Source organism: Mus caroli, unplaced genomic scaffold, assembly GCF_978045245.1.
Source record: "Mus caroli unplaced genomic scaffold, Mus_caroli_1 scaffold_3, whole genome shotgun sequence".
In the NCBI taxonomy this organism is placed as follows: Eukaryota; Metazoa; Chordata; class Mammalia; order Rodentia; family Muridae; genus Mus; species Mus caroli.
This window is the reverse complement of record NW_028227258.1, coordinates 88,004,771-88,019,657: the sequence shown is the minus strand read 5'-3', so window position 1 is coordinate 88,019,657 and position 14,887 is coordinate 88,004,771.

Below are 14,887 nucleotides of genomic sequence, written 5' to 3'. Positions count from 1 at the left end.
ATGTCAAATTTGTCAATGTGACAGAATCATAATTCAATATACCAATTTAAATGGGAATTGAATGTTGTTGTACTTGTAAATATTTAACACTACATTCAGATTAATAACTGATAAATAAATGAATAAATTGTTTTACTCACTTTAGGACTCATTTGAGTAAATATGAATTTCAAATGTATTTCTAGTATTATAATAAATTATTTTGTAGCATGGATTGAGTTCCAACCATTTTTATATTTATTTATTTATTTATTTATTTATTTATTTATTTATTTATTTATTTATTTATTTATTTTGAGACAGGGATTCTCTGTGTAGTCCTGGCTGTCCTGGAACTCATTCTGTAGACCAGGATGGCCTCGAACTCAGAAATCCACCTGCATCTGACTCCCAAGTGCCTGGATTACAGGTGTTTGCCACCACACCTGGCCCCAAACACTTTTAACATAGTTTATATACTATGATGTCTCACGCGTGCTATTGTCTCACCAGCAAGAACACACGCATGAGAAACTGGATCCTTCTGCAGCAACTTTATTACACCAGTTTCAACATGAAGAGGAAGACCCCACGCACCAAAAAGACGCTGCTTATATACACCTTAGTGTGGCGTGTCCACACCTGATTGGCTGCTCTTCCAGAGCCTCATCACCATGCCCCTTGATGGGCCGTGACTTGTCAGGAAATCACTCTCGCACATGCGCACATTGCTTGTTTACCAATTAGGCCACGCAGGCACATTGGTAACCGCTTCCCACAATGATGGTCTTTGTAAATTTTTGATAATTGACATTAAGTAATGCAAGTTATTTGATTGACAAAAATATTGCAGATACATTTAGGATTGCTGATTGCTTATAGAATAGTTGAAATCAGATATCAATCTCCAATTCTTTCAGACTTCATAGAGACACTTTGGCTTTGTTTTCCCATATTTTGTATTACTTTTAATAGTCCTTAAATTGATGTCTCCACTCTCTTCTATTTTTTGTTTATTTATAAATTTTCTATCCTAATATCAGCTCCCCCTCCTCCCAGTACTCCCCCACACAGAACTTTCCCATTCCTCCCCCATTTTTTCTTTGAGAAGAGGGAGTTTTCCTAGAGGTATCATCACCCTGTTATACTTTCCTTTGACCCCCTACCCCACCCCAAGAACATACTGTGGTCAGACAAATCCATTTAAGGGAACAGTATCCACAGGCAGACAGGCAACAGGTTCAGTCTGAGACCTTGCTTCTGTTGCTGGATATCTGAAACATATGTGCAGGGGCCTAGGTCCAGTTCATGCTTGCTTTTTGGTTGTTGATTCAGTCTTTGGGAGTCCTCAAGGTTCTAGGTTAGTTGATTTTTTTTTTATTGTCCTGTGGACTTCAAGTCCTCTTTGGGTCCCTCAATCCCTTTTCCAACTTTTCAGTTAAATTCCCCAAGCTCCATCTAAAGTTTGGCCATAGGTCTCTGCATCTCTTTCCATTGGCTGCTGGGTGGAGCTTCTCAGAGGAAAGTCATACTAGACTCCTGTATGCAAGCATAACAGAGTTTCAATACTAGTGGCAGGGATTGGTTCTTGAATTTGGGATAGGAATCAATTTGGGGCAGTCATAGGTTGGCCATTCTCTTCTGATCATTTTAAAATTTCAAATTCTCCTCATTTAAACAATTGAGATTTCTCTTCAAAGTAAGCTAATCAATATGGGACTTCATTTGAAATATTGAGAGTCTTTGTTTTTTTAGGATGTGTATCTCTTCCAAATTATTATTTTTTAGTACCTATATGAGTGCTTTTACTCTCATAAAATATAACCACATCTAAAAGTGGTAAATATTTTTTCTCTTTAATTTTAGTCATTTTTCAATTTCTTTCAGGTAAAATTTTAAAATCTATAGACAAAAAATAAGCAAGCTCATAGACGGTTTGCATTCAATGAGAAATCTCTTGAGAAATAATGTGTAAATAATCTTAATCCAAATATGTGCCCCAAATCAATTATATTGAAATGAATAATGTTAATTAAACATTAACCTTGATATAACTGCACAATGTGAAGAGAGTAAAAGACTTTGGAGTCCTTAACTCTAAACTGCACATCTTTATCAGTCTCCTCCCTTCAAGATTCTGGGATCTAGCAGAAACTGAAACTGAAACTGAAAAGAAATATTGGAATAGCTTTATGCGGTGGATTACTCCAAGGAAGCATCATCTTCCAGATACAAAAAAGACTAAAATTCATATGAACTCACAGATTTGGGATAGCATGTACAGGACATAAACAGGTTCAAACCAGATAAAATTTCAAACTGTGAAGTGGAAGTGGGCACAAATTCTCATCACATAAGAAGAAGCTACTTTCAACTGATACCTTCTGGGAACAGTGATTATTAACAATTCACAGCAAAGCATCACTGGGTATATTAACCACAGTCCAATCCAGACCTCATACCAAGAACTATTTAGTAATGCAAAGTGGTCTCCATGTTTTGTGCACTATTTTTTATTTTATGTTTTGTCTTATTGGGTTCTCATGGCTATTTTGATTTTCAATTTTTGTTTAATTTCAGGTGACAGAATGTATAGTTCACACGTAGGGGAATGGACAGCATCTGGAAAGTGTTTGGGGAGGTGAAAATATAACCACAAATTTTGCATGAAAATCTTTAAACTGAAATTTACATTTTAATATCATATAAAATTTACATATTTGGTAACTTGTAAAATACTGACATGTGAATATTCAGTAAATATAATTTATTATTTTGAAATATGTTTTAATTGGGTACTCTAGAATACTGCATTGCAAATGTAAGTGCATCAAGATCAGAACCAGCTAGTTACATGTATGTAGATTGTGAGGTCAAATTAACAACATTTAGACCTAAATGTTGTTAACAACTCTTTTGTGCATAAATATTCATATTTTATATGACACTCTTTAAAATTAGCAGTGTACTTAGGTAAAACAAATGAACATAAGTAAAACAAATTAACTGTAGAAACAATAGTTCATAAGCATGCTATATAATAAATAATTACTTGGAAGCTTATATAATTAAAAAGATAGGTCACTCTTATCTCTTAAGTATATACTTCTTAAAAATTTACTTTTGATCTTAGCCATTCTGACTGGTGTGAGGTGGAATCTCAGGGTTGTTTTGATTTGCATTTCCCTACTGATTAAGGATGCTGAACATTTTTTCAGGCACTTCTCAGCCATTCAGTATTCCTCAGGTGAGAATTCTTTGTTTAGCTCTGAGCCCCATTTTTTAAAGGGGTTATTTGATTTTCTAGACTCCACCTTCTTGAGTTCTGTATATATTTTGGATATTAGTCCCCTATCTGATTTAGGATAGGTAAAGATCCTTTCCTAATCTGTTCGTGGCCTTTTTGTCTTAATGACAGTTGTGTCTTTTGCCTTACAGAAGCTTTGCAATTTTATGAGGTCCATTTGTTGATTCTCAATCTTACAGCACAAGCCGTTGCTGTTCTATTCAGGAATTTTCCCCCTGTACCCATATCTTGAAGGCTTTTTGCCACTTTTTCCTCTATAAGTTTCAGTGTCTCTGGTTTTATGTGGAGTTCCTTAATCCACTTAGATTTGACCTTAGTACAAGGAGATAGGAATGGATCAATTCACATTCTTCTACATGATAATTGCCAGTTGTGCCAGCACCATTTGTTGATAATGCTGTCTTTTTTCCACTGTATGGTTTTACCTTGTTGTCAAAGATCAAGTGACCATAGGTGTTTGGGTTCATTTCTGGGTCTTCAATTCTATTCCATCGATCTATTTGTCTGTTGCTATACCAGTACCATGCCATTTTTATCACAATTGCTCTGTAGTACAGATTTAGGTCAGGCATGGTGATTCTACCAGAGGTTCTTTTATACTTGAGAAGAGTTTTTGCTATGCTAGGTTTTTTGTTATTCCAGATGTATTTGCAGATTGCCCTTTCTAATTTGTTGAAGAATTGAGTTGGAATTTTGATGGGGATTGCATTGAATCTATAGATCAAAAATTCAGGTGACAGCAGATGCTGGCGAGGATGTGGAGAAAGAGGAACACTCCTCCATTGCTGGTGGGATTGCAAGCTTGTATAACCACTCTGGAAATCAGTCTGGAGGTTCCTCAGAAAATTGGACATAGTACTAAGGCAGGATCCCACAATACCTCTCCTGGGCATATATCCAGAAGAAGTTCCAACTGTTAAGAAGGACACATGCTCCACTATGTTCATAGCAGCCTTATTTATAATAGTCAGAAGCTGGAAAGAACCCAGACACCCCTCAACAGAGGAATGGATACAGAAAATGTGGTACATTTATGCAATGGAGTACTACTCAGCTATTAAAAAGAATGAATTTATGAAATTCCTAGGCAAATGGATGGACCTGGAGGGTATCGTCCTGAGTGAGGTAACCCAATTACAAAAGAGCTCACAGAATATGTACTCACTGATAAGTGGATATTAGCCCAGAAACTTAGAATACCCAAGATATAAAATACAATTTGTGAAACACTTTAAACTCAAGAAGAATGAAGACCAAAGTGTGGACACTCTGCCCCTTCTTAAAACAAAACACCCATGGAAGTAATTACAGAGACAAATTTTGGAGCTGAGATGAAAGGATGGACCATCTAGAGACTGCCATATCCGGGGATCCATCCCATAATCAGCTTCCAAACGCTGACACCATTGTATACACTAGCAAGATTTTGCTGAAAGAACTCTGATATAGCTGTCTCTTGTGATACTATGCCGGGGCCTAGCAAACATAGAAGTGGATGTTCACAGTCAGCTATTGGATGGATCACAGGGCCCCCAATGGAGGAGTTAGAGAAAGTACCCAGGGAGCTGGGGGGATCTGCAACCCTTTTGGTGGAACAACAATATGAACTAACAAGTACCTCCTGGAGCTCGTGTCTCTAGCTGCATATGTATCAGAAGATGGCCTAGTCAGCCATCAGTGGAAAGAGAGGCCCATTGTTCGTGCAAACATTATATACCTCAGTACAGGAGAATGCCAGGGCAAAGAAGTGCGAGTGGGTGGGTGGGTAAGTGAGTAGGGGAGGGTGTGGGGGACTTTTTGGATAGCATTGGAAATATAAATGAAATAAATACCTAAGGAAAAAATCATTTTAATAGGAATCTTATGTATTAATAAATATAGAAATAATTTTATAGGAATCTATACTCTTAATGGATTGCTAAAACAATCCTAAAATCTCTATAATGGCAAATCTTGGTTATCAAGATTTGAATTGCAATTAACTGAGCAACTAGAAGTTGTACATCCTTTGGAGGGATGTTTTTAACCAGATAATTTTAAATATTAGCAAAGATAACAGAACATACAAGTAGAAGCTTTGATCTTATTTGTTTTCACTCCATTATCTAGTTCTATGTTGTTCTGTGGATGTGATGATATTTATTTTGCAATATCCCTAGGCTTCTGATGAATGCTGCTGACCACCAGCTCTAAAGGAATCCTCCACAACTTCAGTGTCATATTGGTACTACTGAAGTATACTGACACACAGACTGAGCAAGTGCCACACTCCTGGACTCTCTACAGCAAGACAGTAATATTTACAGTACTTGAATCATATAAGTTAGTAAAATAAATCTGAAACCAACAAATAAAAATATAGAAACATAATAAATAAAATTTATTTGTTCTTTTAGAAATTAGAGTCTGTTAAATGTTAAATAGTAGCTGAACTTTTGGTCTGTTAAGTCCCTCTCTGCTATTACTGAATAAGTAGTATTTGTATCTCAATTATACTACTACTTTGTTTTCTTACTCAAAATATTCCATCAGTTGTGTTTGAAAATTTGGCCTATCTTTTGTTGTTATTTTCTTTTGTAGTTTTTAGAAATGTATTTAATCAATTAAATTTAAGTAAGCTAAAATCTAGTAAAAGCATAATTTCATACTCTATGTTTTAAATATATGTGCATGGCATCTTTTGGGAGAGTATTGGTACTTAGAACTTAATTCTGAAATCTTTGAGAAAAACTGATTTTTTTCTTTTTACTTCTAGAAATCAATTAACCTAGGGAGCAATTTATTTTTGAATTGTTCTGATGTTTCTTATTACTAGGAAAGATACATAATGTTTTATGTCACATATGATTAAAAAACAATGAACATTTTGCCTGAATAAGGTTTCTATATGAGTATGACCTGTTTTTTAATTTGATCAAGAAGCCAATTGTTAAGTCTTCACATTAATATCCAAAACTATCTTAGTCTTTTTCTATAGCACACTTATTATACAGCAGAAATAAAGTTTTCTTGCTTATTTGTCCAACATGATACTGATATCAATCGGGTTTTGTCCAAGATAGCACTAAACAAAATTGCCTAACGTACTGAAAATGATACACTAAGGGCTATCTGTATATGTAGAATGCACAAGTACATGAAAAGCTAGCATCATTAGAATTCTTGCCTATTATATAAACATTCAAATGTTAACATGTATTCCTAAAAGATTTGATAGGATTGGATTTATTTAAATATAATTCTAAATAATTTCCACTATCATTATACTTAGAGATACCTAATTACATAATAATATTATATCTAGAGATATAGAGAAGGAGAAAGAAAGGCTTAGAAAAGACAGGTAAGGAAGAAGGTATTGCATTTTGAAAGAATGCACAGTCTGTAAAATTAAGTAACCATACTAAAAAAATTGACAGTTTCTCCATCTGTATTATTTAACTTTTATTTTAAATGAATAGTGAATAGTTAAGCAAATTATCCTAATATGATGTTGTATCAAGTGGACAATAATATTTCAACATTTTTCTTTTATAATTTTGATACAGAACAATATATCTTTGAAAGAAACATCATCTATTAATTTTATAAATATAAGCATAATTATTGTTTAAAAGTTTAATTGTTTTTTCTACAAAAGTAAAGTGAATTCTTATATGGAAATGATAAAAGAGAGAAACTTTTTTTGCAATATTCAGTAAAAGTAGAGATGTTTTGTGTATATTGTATTTGTCTCATTAGTTTTAGTTAATAGTAAGTAATAAAGATAGTGTGAGGATATATAAAATAATTATCTGATGGAAATTAATTCAGTGGGTGTCAAAACAAAACCAAAACCAAAAACAACACAAGACAAAAATACCCAAATCAACAAGGAAAACAAACAAAAAGAAATCAAAGGAGGACAATGGGGGAACAAAAATGGAACAAATGAAAAAAAAATAGTAGATATAAAGTCAAACACAAAAATAATCTAAAGATAATTATAGGAATAGTGGCTCTGACACTATGCAGATGTTTGAATTGGAGGATCTATGGAATCCGTACAAGACAGAAGAAGTGGTGCAGTGAAGACTGCCAGATGTTCTGTTGAATAGGTGGGGATAATGTGAGTAGATTGGACCTATCAGAAAAAATGTAGAAGAAAATACTGCATGGTTCTATGAAATCAGAACCTTGGCTGCAGTAGAAACTCAAGGGTATTGGGGATGTTGGGATGATGCAGCATTTACCAAGACACGTTGCAGTTACAACACCAAGTTATCCAAGGCTGAGAGAAAAGTATCCTTCCCTGCAGTAGGCAAAGCTAGCTAGACTACCAAAGATCTTTGGTTCTCAGAAAACTGAATACCATAGTCTAGAGATTAGGCTACCAGAAATGGTATATTCTCTACTGGATTTTAGTTTAATTTTTATTTAATTATTCCTTAAATTATTCCTTATGATGCCCTGATTTTTCTAATTCATAATATTAGTCTGTAGCATATGTTGAAAGTAAATAGATTGATTAACAATGTATAGTGCTCACAATTCAACATTCTGGACTGTTGAAGAGATTAGACTCTTAAACTGTTGAAAATTTTAAAGTTTATGGAGACTTTTAAAATCTGTGCCTAATTATATTAAAAGATAATAAGCATAAGAACTTTAGTTCAAGAAATAGAAAGTTATGGTTCTAAACTTATATGTCTATGTGTCAATCACACAATGGGAGAAGGAGTGTAATGGTCAGCATTGTCAACCTGAAATAACCTTTAAATATTTCTTAGCCATTGCCTTATACCCCACAGTGAAGGTTGTTTGGTATGTAGTTGGCCTCTGAATATATCTGTGGGGTGTTGTGTTAATTAAGCTAATTGTTGTGTTAAAACTGTATCTACTTTGGGAAACAACATTCCTAGGCAGGAGCTGGAACTTCCATGTAAAAAAAAGAAATCCGGCTACACCTGTTAAATGAGCATACAAAACTATATGTATTGACTTATCTCCACTGAAAACCATAGATACAACTTGACTCGCTATCTGAATCTCCTGATGCATCAACTTTCCTGCAATATGTGTTCATGACCTAAAATAATCCTTAAGTTGCTTTCTGTCAGGATATTGTAACACAGCAACAGGATTGGGGCTACATGCCCACCTCAGTTTCATCCCTGGGTCTGAATTTGAACATCAATGGCAGCAGTCCTTGCCCTTCTACCATCTTTTGTTGATACAACAGTCTTCCCATTCCCACATTTCTCACATTGCATCTAGATCTGAAACCATCTCAATCCCAGAGAGATAGATGTAACATAAGACGAAAATAAATAACAGCAAGGGCAATATATCTGTTAGAATACTCACACCATAGCAAGACCTGAATATTCCAACATAGCTGAAGCATGAGAAAAAGACCTAAAAACCAATTATATGAAGATGATAGACATCTTTAAAGAGGAAATGAATAAAACTTTTAAAATCCAGGAAAACAAAAAACTGTTGAAGGAAAAGAATAAAACTATGTCAAGAACTGAAAGTGGACATAAATATAGTAAGGAAAACACCAAACTGAGATAGTTTTGGAAATTCAATTTAGAAATTTAAACAGAAACTACACATGAAAACTTTGCCAATAGAATACAAGTCATGGAAGGGAGAATCTGAGGGATTTAAAATATATTAGACAAAAAGGATACATCAGTCAAATGTTAAGGCTAAAAATCTTCAGATGCAAAATATTGAGGACATCTGCAACACTATAAAAAAACCAAACCTAAGAAAATAAGGTATAAAGGAGAAGAATCCCAAGTGTGAATCACTCAAAAAATTATTCTTTTTTTCTTTTCTTTTCTTTTCTTTTCTTTTCTTTTCTTTTCTTTTCTTTTCTTTTCTTTTCTTTTCTTTTCTTTTCTTTGCGTTGCTTTGCTTTGCTTTGCTTTGCTTTGCTCTGCTCTGCTCTGCTCTGCTTCGCTTCTCTTTTCTTTCTTTTCTTCTCTAATCCTTTCCTTTCCTTTCCTTTTCCTTTTCCTTTTCCCTTTCCTCTCCTTTCCTCTCCTTTCCTCTCCTTTCCTCTCCTCTCCTCTCCTCTCCTCTCCTCTCCTCTCCTCTCCTCTCCTCTCCTCTCCTCTCCTCTCCTCTCCACTTCCTCTCCTCTCCTCTCCTCTCCTCTCCTCTCCTCTCCTCTCCTCTCCTCTCCTCTCCTCTCCTCTCCTCTCCTCTCCTCTCCTCTCCTCTCCTCTCCTCTCCTCTCCTCTCCTCTCCTCTCCTCTCTTTTTCTTTCTTTTCTTTTCTTTTCTTTTCTTTTCTTTTCTTTTCTTTTCTTTTCTTTTCTTTTCTTTTCTTTTCTTTTCTTTTCTTTCCTTCCCTCCCTCCCTCCCTCCCACCCTCCTTTCTTTCTTTCTTTCTTTCTTTCTTTCTTTCTTTCTTTCTTTCTTTCTTTCTTTCTTTCTTTCTTTCTTTCTTTCTTTCTCTTTCTTTCTTTTCTTCTTCTTCCTCCTCCTATTTTTCTTCCCCTCTTCATTCCTTCCTCATTTTTGCATGTAGACCTGCATATCCTGGAACTCTTTAGACCAGTTGGCATCTAACTCAGAGATCTCATGCCTCTGTTTTCCATGTACTGGAATTAAAGTTGTACACCATGACCAGCTTCACAGAAAATATTTTCAACAAAATCATAGACAAAAAAATCCTAACCTAAAGGAGATGCTTACAAAGAAAGGTACAGGAAGCAAACTAAACAATATATAAATTTGAACTGATGAAAGGTCCCTTCAGTACATAATAATCAAAACACTAAGCTTACAGAACAAAGAAGAATATTAAAAGCTACAAGTAGACGAGACAAAGTAACATATAAATACAGACCTATTGCAACTATATCTGAATTTTTAATGGAGGTTCTAAAAGCCTGAAGGACCTCCATAGATGTGTTGCAGACTCTAAGGTAACACATTGCCAGGCCAGATTACTATACATAATAAACTTTCAGTCATTATAGATGAAAAAAAAGATATTCTAAGGTAGAACAAAAGTTAGACAGTGTTTATCTACAAATCTAGCCATGTAGAACTACCAAGAAGGAAAACCCAGGCTATAGGTAGTTAAATATACCCATGGGAAGAAAAAAGAAATAAAATCTTGTAGAACAGCAAAACCGAATCATGGGCAGAACACAAAAGCAAAGAGAAACACTCTTGAACACTCCACCACTACCACCACCACCAAAACCCATGACAGCAAGATAACAGGAATTAACAATTATTGTTCACTGATATCTCTCAACATTCTTGTTCTTGATTCTCTAATAAAAAGATACAGACTCATAGAATAGTTTTGAAAATTGAACCCATTCTTCTGCATATAAGAAATATACCTCAATATCAAGAATAAATATCACCTCAATGTGAAACATTGGAAGTATGTATTCCAAGAAAATGGACCTGAGCAGTAAGGTAGTATACTCATATTCATAAAAAAAAAAAATAGACTTCAAACCCAAACTGATCAATTGTGGTAGGGATGGACACTACATATACATCAAATGAAAAAGCATTCAAAAGGACATTTTAATTCTTAACATTTATGGCCCCAGAAAAGGGTACCTTTGTTTTTAAAAGAAACTCTACTACAGTTTAAATAGTATATTGACCCTCACACACTGATAGTGGGAATTCCAATACCCCACTTTTTCTATGCATCTAGATAAAAACTAAATAGAAAAATATTGAAGACACCAGATATTATAAACCAAATGAACCTAACAAATGTTCACAGAGCATTTCACCAAAAACAAAAGAATACACCTTCTTCCTACCATCTTATGAAATGACCTACAAATTTGACCACATACTCAGACAAAAAGTAAGTGTCAATAGATAAAAAATTTAAATAGTTCCCTGCATTCTTTTAGACCTTCACTAAGTACAACTAGACATCAGTAAAAAGAGAAATATAAAGACTCATAGAAATTGATCACCTTCCGACTGAATAAGAAACCTGACAAGACAGAAATAAAAGAAATTAACACTTTTTAGAAATTAAAAATGAATGCACCACATGCCAAAAAGTTTACTTTACTATGTGCTTATGTAAAAAAAAAATCTTGAAAGATACTATACTAGCAACTTGACAGCATTCTTGAAAGTTCTAGAATAATAAGAAGAAATCCTAGCCAAGAGTAATAGAAAGCAAAAAAGTATTCTAACTGGGGGAGGGGAGCTGAAATCAACCAAAAAAATAGAAATAAGGAAAATAATATGAAGAATAAATGAAGTAGAAGTTAGTGTTTTTGATAAAAATCAGTAAGATTAACAAACCCTTATCCAAACTAAGTTGAAGGCTGATAGAGCATACCCTAAATAAATAAATAAATAAATAAATAAATAAATAAATAAAATTGGACAGAACAACAGGCAGAGCAGAAATCTAGAGATCATAAGGATATACTTTCAAACCTATACTGATCCTAACTGAAACATGTAAAGGAAATGAATAATTTGCCCTACAGGAACCATTTAACATACTTAAATAAATCAGATAAACTATTTAAATAAATCTGTAACTCCTAGTGAAATACAATCAGACATTAAAAGTTCCTAGGCCACAAAAGCACAAAGCCAGATAGTTTTACAGCAGAATTTCACCAGAGTTAAAGAAGAGAAAATGCCAGTATACTACTTAAATTATTTCACAAATATAAACAGAAGAATAATAGCCCAGTTCATTTTATGAGGCCACTGTTTCCATTATAGCCAAACCACATAAAGAACCACTAAGGAAAGAAAAATTATAGACCAGTTTTACATATGAACACAGATGCAAACATATTCAATAAAATATGCAAAGACCAAGTCCAAGATTGTAGCAAAAGGTTACCCATCCTGATCAACTTGTTTCATCTCAGATATAGGCATGGCATATATACAAAAATGATGAAATTCACCATATAAAAAATGAAAGGAAAAGAATACATGGTCATCTCCTCACATAGAGAAAAGGCCTTGTACAAAATCCAACATTGCTTTTTGATTAATGTCCTGTAGAGTTTAGAAATATTAAAGACATGGCTAAACATAATAGTGGCACATTATACAAGTCTATAGACACATCAAATTAAATGGAGATAAACTCAAAGCAATTCCACTATAATCAAGACCATGGCAAGTTTGTCAACTTTCTCCATATCTATTTATTACTTGAAGACTTCACTCAATCAATAATAGAACTGAAGGAGACCAGAAGTTACAAATTGGAAAGAAAGAAGTTAGAATATTATTATTTGCAGAAGATATGATTGTATATATGTGATCATTAAGGTGCTCAATAAAGAAAAATAAAAACTGTGTGATATAAAGTCATGCAGATAAATGGAATCAAATTGATGATCCTGATATATATCCACATACCTATCCACCCTCAATTTTTTTTAAAAAGCTAGATATATACACTGATCAAAGGACATTATCTTCTAAATTAAGCTGATTATCAAACTGAGTGTCTGCATGTAGAATAATGCAAAGGAATGATATAGAAATCTAGAACAGTGGAAAAAGACACATATTTACAATCATGCCCAAAATTCAAGTCAAGTGAATCAAAGATCACAACATAAAGCCAGATATACTGAACGTGAGAGAAGAGAAAGTGGGGAAGAGTCTTGGATACATTGATACATTTTCACAGGAGACAATTTTCTAAACAGAACATCAACACTACATGCACTAAGGTAATCTGTAAAGCTTTGCTAAAGCAAAGAACACTATCAATCAAGCAAAGTTGTAGACTACAAAATGCAAAAAGGTTTTCATCAACTCTATATCCCATTAAAAAGTAAAATTCAGAGTACAAGAAGCTAGATATCAAGAAAATAAGTAACCCAATTTTAAAAATGAGTAAAAATCTAAATAGTAAATTACCAATAGAGGAAACTCTAATGTATTAGTAACACTTAAAAAATAAAACAAAAACAAAAACAAAAAAACAAATAAACAAAAAATAAGCCTTAGCCATCAGGGGATTTCTAATCCAAACTGCACTGAGATTTTTTTCTACACATGTCAGAAGGATTATCATCAATAACACATATGATAGCTTATGCAGGCAAGGGTTTGGAGCAATGGGAACATAGTTCCATTGCTGAAGGGAGGGCTAATTTTTACAGAAACTATAAAAATCTATATGGCCCTTTTTCAGTGAGTGAAAATTGATCTATATCAAAAATCAACTATCTTACTATTGGCCATATACCTACTCGATGCTTTATCCTACAACAACTATATGTACTCAACTATGTTCTTTGTGGCTTTATAATTAATAGCTATGAATTGAAGACAACATTCATGTATTTCAACAATGGATAAAGTAAATGTGATACATTTTCACAATGGAGTATTACACAGCTATGAAAAATGGCATCATAAAAATTGCAGGAAATAGATGTAAACAGAAAAATCATACTGAGTGAAGTAACCCAGATCCAGAAAGATAAATTTGGATGCAGTTGCTTACAAGTTGATATTGGACACTAAATAAATAGTAATGAAGCTTCAATTTGCATGTCCAGAAAGGTTACATAAAAATTAAAAATCTAGGAGTGGACAAATGTATCTCCCTGAAAGTAGAAGATAGAATAGATATTATGGCATGTGGTGACAAAAAAAGAAGATCAGATGGGAAAAGGGAGGGGAGGCAGTGTTGAATGAGAAAGTGCAGACAGAGAGAGCTGGAATGAGGAATATTTTTAGGGATGATATGGAAACAGTGCAACTGAAACTTCCTAAAATATATAATTGTGATCTTAATGAGGTGTCTTAATAATGGGGAATACAAACTCTCAACTAGTCATCTCTTGACACCAAATGAGTCTCTCAGTATGACTATGTTCCATTTAATTGAGTTTTTGTCCAAGGAACTCCAATGGAAATACTCAAACAATCTTGGCTATTGATAAGTTAAAGGGTTGTATTAGCAAACTGGCAGAGTGGCTCCAAAATCGAGAACACCACCAAGCCAACTCATGAACATGGAGAAGTTTACCTCATGCAAACATGGAGTCTTCATGCCTCTGTTCTGATTTCTTGATGTGAGAAGATACTGTGCAGGTGACCAAAAGGGAAACCTAAAATCAACCCAGCCTCAACATGTTTTACCTAAAATCTGTCCTGCCTGCTTGAAAAATATAGTAGGTCAATGGTAGACCAGAAATTGTAGGGGTAGCCAACAATTGACTGAATTTAATTAATATGGACTCCTCCAGAAGGAACTTATACAGATATTGATTGAGTAACCAAGAGCCAGGCACTAGATAGCACTGAGATTTAGGGTAAAACCACACACTACCATTTTTAAACACTATAAATTAAATGACTCCCAATAATGCTCTGTTATACTCATAGTTCAGTGTCTTAGTTATCATTAAATAATCTTCCTCATGTATACCATGAAAAGAGATATAGAAACCCAGCCAGATATTATGTGCAGTTACTCTATTTATCTATTTATTATCTATTTATCTATTTATAGTGCATTTGTACTAGAATATTTAAATGTGAAAAATATATTTTATTTTATTTCATTATTAGATAATAGTATATTTAATTTATGTTTTAAATATTAATAAAA